The sequence below is a fragment of the Podarcis gaigeae genome, assembly GCF_964106915.1.
Source record: "Podarcis gaigeae genome assembly, chromosome: 2".
NCBI lineage: Eukaryota > Metazoa > Chordata > Lepidosauria > Squamata > Lacertidae > Podarcis > Podarcis gaigeae.
The window spans coordinates 43,587,106-43,600,281 of NC_139679.1; the positions used below are offsets into that span (position 1 = coordinate 43,587,106).

The 13,176-nt window shown below is 43.9% G+C and overlaps 1 protein-coding gene across 9 annotated transcripts in view; it reads left to right on the plus strand.

Moving 5' to 3' along the window:
* Window positions 1–13,176, plus strand: part of BRD4 (bromodomain containing 4) — a 71,235-nt gene continuing 58,059 nt past the window's right edge. For 2 of the 9 annotated variants that reach the window (XM_083726019.1, XM_083726025.1), the window contains exon 1: window positions 1–216. The gene's annotated coding sequence lies outside the window, so the exon portion shown is untranslated. Of the gene's footprint in view, window positions 217–418; window positions 540–619; window positions 791–821; window positions 1,377–1,474; window positions 1,521–13,176 lie in introns of those variants that run through there. The other 7 variants (XM_083726022.1, XM_083726026.1, XM_083726020.1 and 4 more) reach the window with 5 other exon arrangements.

The following is a 13,176-nucleotide window of genomic DNA, read 5'->3' on the forward strand; positions in this document are numbered from 1 at the left end:
GTTGCGTGGTGACGTAACGCGCTGCGTGGTGAGGTCAGTGCAGCCCCGCCGTTGCTGGTCCCGCTGCCCGTCGCTCTCTGCCCTGGTCTGTTCGCTGTGGTCCCCGACCCTCCCTACGGAGTGCGGCGCTTCCCCTTGACTCAGGGCTTTGCTGGATTTGGTCTGGTAGGAGGCTGGTGACAACGCGGCCTTCTCCGGCTCTCCGGCCGCCGTCAGGTAAGAGCTGGGCCGGGCCGGGAGAGGCTGCGGGGGTTGGTATTCTCCTTGTTCAGTTACGTTGTCTTGTCGGCGTAACCCGCATTGCGTAATGTGACCGTTGCGTCAGGCGACTTACGCTTTTTGCGTCGAGGCCTATTGCGCAAAGGTCTTACGCGAGCCTCCTCAGCCTACGCTGACTGGTGTCCCGCGCCCGTGCGTGAGCAGGGCAACTTCTCCCACCCCACTCCCCTCTGCATTCTCGCGGTGGGCGGCTAAGTTTCACGGTGGGTTAATCGGGAACAAGATGTGGCTCGCTATTTCGCACGGTTACGCTGATTGCGGTAGGTGGTGTGTAAGGCTTATGGTGGCTACGCCGTTTCCGTAAGCGCTGCTTCGCTGCTCCCTTTAAGGGTACGTGATTGCCGTAAGTATGTCCGTGCCCTCCGCCTGTACCGCTATGAGGCCGGGGTGCGTTGTGGGCGGCCCCCGCGCCGCCCTTGCACATCGGGCCTTCCGCTGGCTGGGGTGCATTTTCGAAGCGGCGGAGGGCCTTCCCGCCGAGGGCGCCCGGATCCCGTGCGCGGGTGGCGCAGTAAGCGAACCTGGGCGGGGCGGGTGCTGATGGTACTTCCTGCCGCCGCCATTTTGTCATCGAGCAGGAGGGGGAAGCGGCGGTAGTAGCGGCCGCAGCTCCGGTAGGGAGAGCGGCGGGGCGGGCGAGAGGGAAGCGGCGGCGGCGGCGCTAGCGGAGGCTCCGCTGCGAGAGGGCGCCGGTCTGACCGGCTCCTCGGAGCAGGGCGCGCGCGAGGCAGGCGGCTCCGCCTCTCCGCTCCGTGCCCTGCCTGCCAAAGGTTGCGGTTCCTGTAGGCCTGGCTCGACCGCTACTCCTGCCCGGCGCCGCCCCCACCTGGCTCCCCCCGTGAGCGGGTCTGGCCGTGCCTTGGCCCCCTGCGAGTTGGGGGGGGCTGTGCCGGCTGGTCTCCTGGCTCGGGACCGGCACGTTTATTGGCTTCCTGTTGTGTAGCCTGATAGCGAAAGGCCCGGAGGATGCGCGGCAAGCGGCGTCCCGCCTAACAAGGCCGCAGTTGGCAACGGTGTGCAGAGGCAGCAGCGGATCTTTCGCTTGCGACCCGATTCGGAGCGTTGCCGGGGGCCGATTCCTTAACTGCCCGATTTAAGTACGTACAAACGGCTGCGCGCTGTTTGTGCCTCTGTGAGGACCACACGTAATGGCTCTTTCTCCCTTCCCAACCTTTGCCCCCGAAGTCAACAAATCAACAAAAGCCTTAAAGCGGTGCCATGTAGTTCAGTGGGATCTAACGGTAGATTTGGATTATAACGCAGATATCTGACGGGTGGTCCAGTAGAAACCCTGCACTTAATATGAGGGGCCTTTAGTGGGGTGGGGTTTGAGGGCTGCATTCTTAGCAGGTCTGGAAAGCTTCACTAGGTAGAAGTGGATCCTGATTAGAACAGACTACCGTTTGTTAGAACAACTGCAAAACTGAAAATTTTTATTTAGTCCACAGAGAGTGGCCACTTACGCTAGTAACATAAGTGGATATTTAGTGATTGTGTGTGGTGATAATGGTTTTTGTATAGATGAGTCCTTACAAAATGTTGGATGCTTTTTGTAAGTGTTCATATACATAGTGCGTGTTACGATAAAATCAGCGGTCATCCTTGCTATCTTTTAGCTGAATGCTTGTCTTATTACAATTTTAATTTAAGCTAATAAAGTTTATAATAATTTCCAAAAAAAATTGATCAACGTTGCTAGTAGGCTTCTTTGGGGGCAAAGTGATTATTCACCTTAAGTTATACGGCTGCAGTAGTGAAATAGGGACTAAGTCTGAAAATGCTAAATTGCGCATTTCAAGGTGAAGGCTGCAGTCCAAACTCAACGTACTTGGGAGTAAACCACATTGAATTCAGTGGAACTTCTGAATAAACAAGCTTAGAATTGTACTGTCCAGTAAACCAGTGTGGATATAGCATGCAACCTATTACATAGGCAGAGTCTCACACTAACCTGACCTGCAGTTGTTGTTTTTATTACTCTGTAATGATGGTAATTTCCCCTTTTGGTTTCTCGCAGAGGATTTTTTTTTTCTGAGAATGCATTTGCCAGTGCTTTAGTAAAGTTGGAACTGAACAAGAACAGTTTATCACAATTTAATTAATATCCCTCTGGTCCCAACAGCTGCAATAGTCCCAACTGTATGGAGGCTGGGCTCAGATATGTTCTTGAAGCAGTTATCACTGTATTATGACCTCCTGGCTCTTGTGTAGTGCTTCCTGATTCTTCTTTATCCCTTCTCTCACCTGCAGCAGATTATAATAGTTGTGGGGTGAATTATTATCTGTGGGACAGTCAAATAAGTTTGTTTGCTTTCAGAGGTAAATTTTATTCCTTTCATTATACCAGTGGTTGCAGGCTACTGATTGGGCTGCTGAAAGTGAACCTGCTGCCCCAGGACCATGTAATAATTATGTGGAAGGAAATTACCTGCTTCCATGGAAAAAATATTTATGGAGTGTTTGGATTGGCCACTAGCCATTTTTGTTTATGGTTGTTAGACTTTAAAATTGCATCTGAACTCCATGGAGCATGCAGCTATGCATGAGGAACAGCTTAAACTAGCATCACAGTAGAACATTTCTTATGGTCACAGTTTGTTTCACAGTACATGAAATTTCACTATGGCTTTGCCTACACAAGATGGTCAATTGTACAGCTACAGAATTCCAGCTTATCAAAGGTTGCATTGCCTTTGATATTATTGGGCATCAGGCAAAAGCTGCTTCATACATTTTCTTGTATAAAAACTGCCCATTTTGCTTCATAAACACTTGCTTATAATTTTTGTATATTTTCAAGAATTCATAAAGCCGTGACTTGTGAAAGTCAAAAGTGTACGTGTTTTGTCAGTATGTCTATATAGGAAAAATATAATGCACGAAGTAGACATGATATAGGTGAAACAGTGTTTGAAATTCCCATTGTTCTAGGCACATTTTGTGATGGAATTTCATTAGTGCAAGCAGTTTCTGAGCTCTGGGGGCAGTACTGCACCTGAGATTTCAAATTAAAATTACAGAGTGGAAGGAAAGGAGGACCTTTTTCTGCCTCCCCACTTCCTGCTACTCTATGAAGACTGGAGAAGAGACCCTCTTAAGAATATTAGGGGGGTGGGCAGGGGGAGGACTAGACTGTGTGAAAAATGAACTTAATATTTTAGCTGAAGTTCATTCATTTGTATTCTTGTTATAAAAAGCATACCCAGACATTCCGTTCTTGCGCCCATAACCTCGGTTTAAGGAGCCTTTTAGTTCCTAGCTTTCATATCTCAGTTTTTAACACCGATGTAAAGGTATGCTTGTCAGTGTACAATGTAATTCAAATCTACAATTTCTTGTATTTCCCATCTCCCCAGGTTAAATCATTTAGTTTTTATTTCCTTTATTTATTTGAGGTTTCGCTTGGTTACATTAGCCAAAATAAAAATGTCTAATGGTCAGCAATGGGAGTTCTAGTTCAACAATATATGGAGGGCATCACGTTGGCTATCTTTAGTGCAAAGGGCTGGTAGTGAGGCAGTGATACAGTTGAAGCATGTTTGAGTTCTTATATGCAGGTAGGGATGTAGTTCAGTCTGCATTAGCAGCATTCTAGGAATTTGCTGGCATGTGGAAAGGTGTCTATAGTGCATCCTTTTGACATGCCGATTTGTTATGGAATTTGTTGTCATTTTGCGTTTTTTTTGTCAACTGGCCTGGGATCTTTGAATGAAGGGCAGTATACAAAGTAACATAATTATAATAATGCTGTAGTTTGTATTCAGTTCACACAATAATCTGATAAATTGAACTTTGCTGTTTTTTGTGTAGCCCTCTAAAATCTCATTGGTTTGAAGGAGACCCTTACTCATACCCCTCTGACGGCACATGCAGCCATAACTGTAAGAGTCTTCAGAACACGTGGTCTACTGTAGTACTGTTCTTTGCAGAACGTATGGTTACTTAAGAGTGTAAATCCATCTTTAGTTCCTACCAGTTGTATATCTTTACATCGAACTTAGTGGTGGTCTTAGGAATATGGATTTTTGACTTAATGTATTATTTGAGTTTGTCAAATTCTATGCACTAGACCCACAACTTACATGTGATTTACTTATACGATTGCAGCTTTGCGTGGGTGCTGGGAAAATAACTAAATAAATGGCCGGGAAAGGAAAATTTTCTTGAATCTGCAGTGGTTTAAATATTTAAGTATCCATCAAAGCACCTGGGCCATTCCTATTCTTACCTTATGATTAAATAGCAATGTCCCAGTCTGGTATGATCATGAGAACTATGCATGGTACATTCCCACATAAGGCATTTCCACCCAGTTCTCTTGTTTGAGGTTGTTTTTTTTTTTTTTAGTTGTTCCCAAAATTACCAGGTTTTTTTAAAAATGAGTGAAATGTGTTTTAAGACAATTTGTATTGTGAAGACACAATTCTGTATAGAGTGTGCTACACTTTCATGTACTACAAATGGTCGTCTTTGCTTGTGAAATGCTGCTTTCTTCTGGGAACCTTTGACATAGTGTGGAGATAAGTAGAAGCAAGTACCCTGCAGCAGCTGTCTTTTTGACATGGCCTCTGCCTTATGACTGTCCTTTTCACTTCTCACTTCAGACCAGGCATAGGCAAACTCCGGCCCTCCAGATAAATTGGGACTACAATTCCCATCATCCCTGACCACTGGTCCTGTTAGTTAGAGATGATGGGAATTGTAGTCCCAAACATCTGGAGGGCCAGAGTTTGCCTATGCCTGCTTCAGACCAGAAAGGTATGTTCACACCTAATCTTAAACCTTAGTAAATGTTTAGCTGTGGTTTAATGTATGGGGGTATAGGGGATGTTGGGGGAGGAGTAATACCTCTGGTGGGAGACATGTTGTCCTCCTTCTGGGGTAGTTTGTCTACCTTTGGTCTTCACTCTGCACTCAGTTTTCACCAGTGGCTCCTAGAAGCTGTCAGCATGCAGCAGCAGCTGCTTCCCAGGAATTGCTTTGATTGGCTGGCTAAACCTGGTGAGGGTAGCTGATGAGTCTCAACCCTTAGGTGAATTAGGGACTTTCCCTACATGTGAATTGAATGGACAAAATCAGTAGTGGGTACAGTGGTCAATAATGCAGTTTCTGCACCTGCCGTAGAGGGCAGTGAGGGGCAGGTGGGGCTTGTCAACCTGGGAAGGTAGCCTGTCTCAGAGAAGGAAACTCTGATCATAAAGCTCTGCTGCTTTGCAGGAGGAAAAAACCCTAAAGAGTAGATCCTACCCAAATCCAGGCAGTTGGATGGTGCTTTGTACGCCTCCTCAGTCAACTCCTCCAGCTAAGCTATTGCTCTGCTTTCCTGTGGACCACATCAGCAAGGGTGCAATGGGGGGGGGGTCTTGCCTTCTGGGCAGCCCAGCCCAGGATCTCCATACACAATGCCCAGGCTTGCACCCTAAGGAAGTCACTTTGGTGCTGCTAACAAAGCAGTTTGATGTCACTAGTAGCATCGTAGTAGAGGCTGTTTGCTCTCATGTTCCTGATAATGACTGTGGGAGCAATAAAAACAAGCTTTTGCTTCATGTGTTGTCTAAACCTGCACTCTTAGTTGTTTCCCCAAAACACACAATGAACAGTACGCTAGGAACAAGCTCGGCTATCACTTGTACTTTGCGCAAACCACAAGCCCTGGATTAGACAACACAATAGGCCAAGATTTGTGGTTTGTTATTCCTAGTGTGGGGAGGAGCAAAATCGGAATTTTGAGCATCATGCACCAGCATTAACTGTAGCATAATGTGAAACACAAACCAGGTCATACACTGCTACAAATCTTGTGGTATTTATCTTTTTGATGCTCCAGTCTGTGTGTACTTACCTGTTAGCAAGCCGTAATCAAATGGCGATCTTAATTCTGAGTAATCATGTAATAGTAATTTTCTTCAGTATACTGAACAGCACACTTTTATATGCTAAAGGATACATTTTTATTTTGCTAAAGGAGTCAAATAACTTTAATTGTTCTGGACATTGTACATTTCTAGGAAGGAAAAGGAGAGGTGGAAATGAGAACCAGGAATGCATCAGGAAGCAACCTCAGTCTAGGTAGTAGTCAGCAGAAGTAGAAGATGAGGAGAAGTGGGAAAGGAAAGTGGGAGAGCCTGGTTGAGCAGTCATTCAGATGATCTTGCCAGGTCACAAAGGTTTGATCAGTAAGTTGTTCCAGGAATTGCGGGGGGAAGCTTAGTTGTTAGACTATCCCACTTACCAAGCACTATAATTGAGAGTTGTAGGAGTTGAGGTGGCTTTCAGCCCTGCCAGTTTATTTTCCATGCCAGAGTTTCTCCTGTAGCAACTGTTAACCACACATGTAGAACCCAGCCAAGCTACTTGACCACTTTCTTCAGTCCTCACCAATGTTACACAGATTCAAGCTTCAAGGAAAATATTTCAGATCCTTCTCTAAGTGACATTTTCCTTTCCCCATTCGCCCATCTGGCACCCCGAGATCTCCACATGGTCACAGTTGGACACAGTGCAAGTTGCAAAACTCACCTGGTTCATTTCTAACACTAAAAGTATAAAATAAATAGTAGAAACATCATAAGACCCAGTGGCCCATCCAGCATCCTGTTCTCACAGTAATCATATCAGATGCCTGTAGCCCACAAGCAAGATTCAAGCACAAGAACACTCTCCCCTCCCGTGGTTTCTAGCAACTGGCATTTGGAAGCATGCTGCCTCATGGAGGCAAAACAGGGGCTAGAATCTAGTTATGGGGCCTAGTTATTTTAAAACCTGTGTTTGCCAATATATTTTAAAATCAGGGTGCAAAGTATTTCTGATGCCTTCTGTCCAAGTCCTTCTTTCACTGTGAAATCAGAGTGCAAGGTCCTTTTCTGATGGAGACACTATGTCCCGAAAGCAAAGAGAGTGTTGGAATGCAGCATGGCTTTGCAGAGGACTGAAGCATGACTTGGAAAGACTTGAGAATCGTGAAATAAAAATAAAAACAATGCTTGTCTTCCTTGCAGGCAACTGAATCTGGTTTTATACTCATATTTTCAAGTCATCTACTGAGTGTGTCTGGGATTGTAGCAGGGTAGGCTAGCAACTACCATTGTTTCCACCTGTTTATGAATGGTTTTGTGCTACCTGTCTTTATTTGCCTCTTCATCTGCAGACTCACCTCAGAAACCTACGTCCTTTGCTTTCCTTCTGTTCAGGGGTAATCCATTCCTGTGGCCATGTTAATGAAATGCTCATCAAATAGTTACAGACTGTTGCATAATTTTTGCTTTGAGATAAATGAATCCTTGTATAATGAGCAGAGTTTTTGTTGCTGCTTGCCAAGAAGTATAGAGAACAAACATGTCCATGCTTCTCAGAGTTCTGCACTATCACTCAGTAGCTTTTTCCAGCCAGTATCCGTGCTGTTTGTTTATTTCCATGTCCACATTCATTCTTGAATAGTTGTTAAGCATATTGGTAACAGTTCCCAATATAAAGCATGCTGGTTTGATGTGAGAGTGAAATTTGGATTAGTGGCTTATATCTAGGCAGCTCTGCAGGGCTGGGCATGTCTTGTGCTTCTATGCTGCTGCACGAATCATGGACCCCTTGCTGGGATCCTCCATCATCACAGCTATAGGTATATTTCACTGTGCTGCAGCATTTCCACAGGCCACCCAAATGGTGCTCACAGACCATGGTTTAAAAACCTCTGCCTTAGTCCATAGTTAGTACCATTTCCACTGTGTGTTTCTCATTCTTGCATACTGGGATAAACGAATTGTTGTAAGAGGCAAGCAGTGTAGTTGACATAGAATCGTAAAATTGTAGTGCAGGTAGGGAGTCCAGTGTTCGAAATTAGGCAGGCGCGTTTCGCAACTGGTGCAAGTCTAGTTGCGATCATATGGAGATCTCTGGATGCCAGGTTGGCGACTGGGGAAAGCAAAATGTCACTTAGAGAAGGACCTACATTGACTCCCAGTACATTTCGGAGCACAATTAAAAGTGTTGGTGCTGACCTTTAAAGCCCTAAATGGCCTTGGCCCAGTATACTTGAAGGAGCATCTCCACTCCCATTGTTCAACCCGGACACTGAAATCCAGCGCAGAGGGCCTTCTGGCGGTTCCCTCACTGCGAGAAGCGAAGTTACAGGGAACCAGGTAGAGGGCCTTCTCAGTAGTGGCGCCCTCCCACCAGATATCAAAGAAGTAAACAACTACATGACATTTAGAAGACATCTGAAGGCAGCCCTGTTTAGGGAGATTTCAATGACTGATGTTTTAATGTATTTTAATTTTCTTTTGTTGGAAGCCTCCCAGAGTGGCTGGGGAAACCCAGCCAGATGAGCAGGGTAGAAATAGTAGTAGTAGTAGTAGTCGTCGTCGTTGTTGTATTAGAAATAGTTTTCTTGGAGTTTGAGTTAGTTTTATTCCAGATTGTTGTATTTGATGTTTTAAGATGTTGTAAACCACTTTGAGATTTGGTCTTCAAAATACAAAGCAGTAGAGAAATGGAATTAATCAAATCATCATCCCATTGTGGGGGAACAGCACCTAGACATTCCATTGTGGTGACTACAGCCCAGGTTTAAGGTGCTGTTTGGCAAATAGGTTATATATCTGAGTTTCTAACACTGGAAGGGACCCTAAGGGTCATCTAGTTCAATCCTCTAGTGAATAGACCATTGTGGTAACTGTAAACTAGATTTAAGTGCCATCTGGTGCCTAGCTTATATATCTGAATTTCTAACACTGGCAGTAGCCCAATTTTACCTTTGCCCAGAGCTTGATTGGGCACCCTCTTTGTCCGCATGCATATTTCCATTTCAGAATTATAAGGAATATTGTCAAGCTGCTGAATATTTTTTGTTTTGAATGGGGTAACTGGTCAAAATTTAATCTTGTTACATGAGCAAGTTAATAAATTGTGTGTTTTAGTAGCATATTATGTATCCGATTAGTACTTTAATACATACTTCAGTTGCCTTTTGGGCATGGGTCTAAAAAGTATTGCTGAATCTTGTATGCAAGTGTTAGTTTCCACCAGCCAGCTGTGAAGTTGAGTCCCACCATGCTAGCACACCAATAGCATTGTTACTACATACACATCATTCTATACTTGTTTTAGAACTATAGGGAAATGAAGTGTTAAGATGACAATATTAGCACTATCTTTAGCTGTTTGTGATACCATACCTGTAAGCATAATGTTGGATTTTCATTGTGTAAGTAGTGATGTAATCTATTCATTTTTGTTGCAAACATTTCCTCCACTCCTGCTACAGATAATTGCTGCTTGAAGAGTGAGAGTGTGGGACTATCTGTTTTCAGAATTTCAAGCCACATGGCCCTATTTGGTGGAAAGTATTGGAGTTTGACTTTTGCATGGCCAGTTTGTCTGAAACTGCTGTGATTTCCTTTGTGAAAGTAGCTAACATACAACATTATACATTGAGAGGGCCAGTTCATATTTATCGCTGCTTATTATTTCTTGACCATGCAGTCAAATGGAATAGTCTTTCTGCCCCCTGATTCTGGAGTATTTATTCTCACTCCACTCCCAGGCTTAATCATAGTTACCCGTTACATTGCCAGCCATGCTAATTACAGTTAGAGCTAACATAGGATCCCACTTAAGCCATGATCTGAAACAACATTTTGGAACTTGTTAAGTGGTATCTTTGGATGGCCCTAACATTGGACATGTGAAATGCATGTCAGAAAGAAGTAAGTACTCAATCCCATGGTTAAACAATTGGGAAAATTTCAAAGTAGTCTCATAACATTAATTTAGCACTTGGATTAAAATAAAAAAATCTCATGTGTTTGAATTCTCTTTATAGCTAAAACTAGAATAATAATAAAAAATAATAATCATAACAACAACAACATAGCTGTCTGTTATTGGTACCTCTCCCTGTTGGGGGAATTCACTAGTATATTAGATAATAGCAAATCTTCAGTAACCATACATTTTGGTTGTATGTAATTTAGCATAACATTCCCCTAGTTAAAACTAGAATACTTGCAGGCCAATTATTTTTCATACATATTTGCCTTTAATTGTCTCACTTTGAAAAACATGAAATGGGGAGGTTTCAGTTTCTGTTAACAGGTCATGGACTCTCACTACTTCTTTAGATACTGCCTGAGGTGATTATTTCTTCTTCCTAACAAGATAGAACATTATTATCTGTAACTTCATCTGCAATTTTACATTCATGCCACAAAGAGCATCTCCATGCATCTGTGGATTGACCAACTGTTCATTAATGAAGAGTGCACAAAGCTGTCTACAGCTTTTATTTGGTGGCTAGGTGGAATAGGTCAGTAGGAAACTGAGTGAAGCAGTTGATGGGTTGCATCCACCCTGTGACTGTTTTGGAGATTTTTTAGATAAAGAACATCAAACAGATGGAGGACTTGAGTGTAAGTGGTGGAAAAGTCAAACTAAATCTGACAGAGCACACCACAGAGCACAGTGAGGAGGTGGTGATGATGCGGAATCCAGTGTTGCACAAATAGAATTCCATTAACACAGCGGGGACATAATATTTCAACATCAACAGAAGTAAAGTGTCCAAATCAAGGGATGTCATAGTCCCACTGTACAGTTGTACCTTGGAAGTCGAATGGAATCCGTTCCGGAAGTCTGTTCGACTTCTAAAATGTTTGGAAATCAAAGCACAGCTTCTGATTGGCTTCAGGAAGCTCCTGTAGCCAATCAGAAGCTGCAGAAGTCCTGTCGGATGTGCAGCTTCCAAAAATAGTTTGCAAACAGGAACAGTCACTTCCGGGTTTGCAGCATTTGGGATCCAAAATGTTTGAGAACTAAGCTGTTCGAAAATCAAGGTACGACTGTATTAAGCCTTGGTTAGACCACACCTGGAGTACTGTGTCCAGTTCTGGGTGCCACAATTTAAGGAGGATATTGATTAGCTGAAATGCGTGCAGAGGAAGGCAACCAAGATGATCAAGGGTCTGGAAACAGCTTTATGAGGAATGGTTGATGGTGTTGGGTATGTTTAGCCTGGATAAGAGGAGACTGGGAGGAGATATGGCCATCAAATATCTGTCACATGGAAGATGGAGCAAGCTTGTTTTCTTCTACGTAGGGTAGGAGCGAAACCATTGGCTTCAAGTTACAAGAAAGCAGATTTGAACTCAACATCAGAAGGAACTTTCTGACAGTAAGAGCTGTTTGGTAGTGGAATGGACTACCTTGGGAGGTGGTGGACTCTCCTTCATGGGAGGTTTTTAAGCAGAGATTGGATGGCCATCTGTCATGGATGTTTTAGTTGAGATTCCTGCATTGCAGGGGGTTGAACTAGAGGACCCTCTGGATCCCTTCAAACTCTACAATTCTATGAGTCTGTCATTCTTTCTTTCCTTGCCCCTGCCTCTCCCCCAGATCCGTTCCTGGGTAGATTTTGAGGGTGCAAGACAGTTCCCGGGGAGGGGGGGGGGAGAGAAGAAAGGTGAAGTCTGGTTGTAGGAGTGGAGATCTGTTCAGCTGCGAAGTTGAAAGCAACCTGTGATGGACATCAGCTGAGTTTGTTCTAATGGATCTGTTATAAGTGGTGAATGACCCTATTATAATCTGGGCTTGTCCACCCAGATAGAAAATCTGGCTGCTTGACCTTTTTAGGCCCATTCAGCTGGCCATGAGCTATGTGGAGTTGGTATCCAGGCAGTTTGTCAGCTTTGTGGAGAAGCCTTGGGGGAAAAAACCTGTCTGAGGAGAGAAGGAGCAATGAGGACTTCTCTGTTTGCTCAGCATATGAGCGTTTCTGTATGTTGTGGGGTTGCTCAAGTATGTGGGGTGTGTGTTAGAGTAAGATAAGTATTGTGTGTGTGAGTATGCAAGAATTCATGTGGCGGGGGAGCAACAGGGCATGTATTGCTCATTCTGTGTTATTCCACACTCCATGTTAGAAACCACAGGAGGCGTGAGTGTTCTGTCAGGAAGAGCTGTCTTGGCAGTGGAACAGACTCCCACAAGAGGTGGTGGACTCTCCTTCCTTGGAGGTTTTTAAGCAGAGGTTGGATGGCCATCTGTCATGGATGCTTTAGCTGAGATTCCTGCATTCAATCTCTTAAGACTCTATGATTCTTGTGCTCCAATTGTCATTGTGGGTTTCCCACAGGCCTTTTGTTTGGCCACAGGAAGCTGGACTAGATGGGTAGTTGACCTGATTCAGCAGGCTCTTCTTATGTTCTAATGTTCAAGTAAGGCTACTGTGTTCATTATTTGGGGTGTAGATGCATATAACTGGCCCCTGTTATTAATGAATAAAAATGAATGGGTGGATCAAGTAAGGATTCTTCTCATTGTGTTAATGGAACTTCCACACCCCCCCCCAATTGTTTCCAGATGTGCTCTTGAGGGTTGGAAAATCTCCAGAGCACTGAGAGCACATTTTGAGGGTGCGGGTTCATGGGAGGGAAAGTTCCTCATGGGAACAGAAGTTGTTCTGTTTGCACAATAGCTTAGTAGGTTACCACCTAGATTTTTTTCCCTTAGAACTCTTGGTTTGGGGCATTTTCAGGTTTATGCATATTGGTTGGTTAAGAATGTGAATATTTATAGATTAAAATTTCTTTGAGTTGATTTCATACCGTATTTACTCGAGACTAATGTGCTATCAAATTTAATGTGCACCTTAATTTTTGGAACGTAATTTGGCCAAAAAAGTGAGCATTAGATTTGAGTAAATACTACCCAATTTGTAACCTAATTCTTGCTTCCAGTAAGCTCATTTGTCATTAATATCCATAGGTGAGTTTTGCATTGGGGTAAATGTTGATGATATGTTCCTGTAAAATGGGGGGACAGCCTGGGGTTTTGAGTCAAGTCATATTTTAATAAATCGTGTGTATTCTTTCTCACATAATCATAGTGGAGGTATCTCTGAAGGGTATA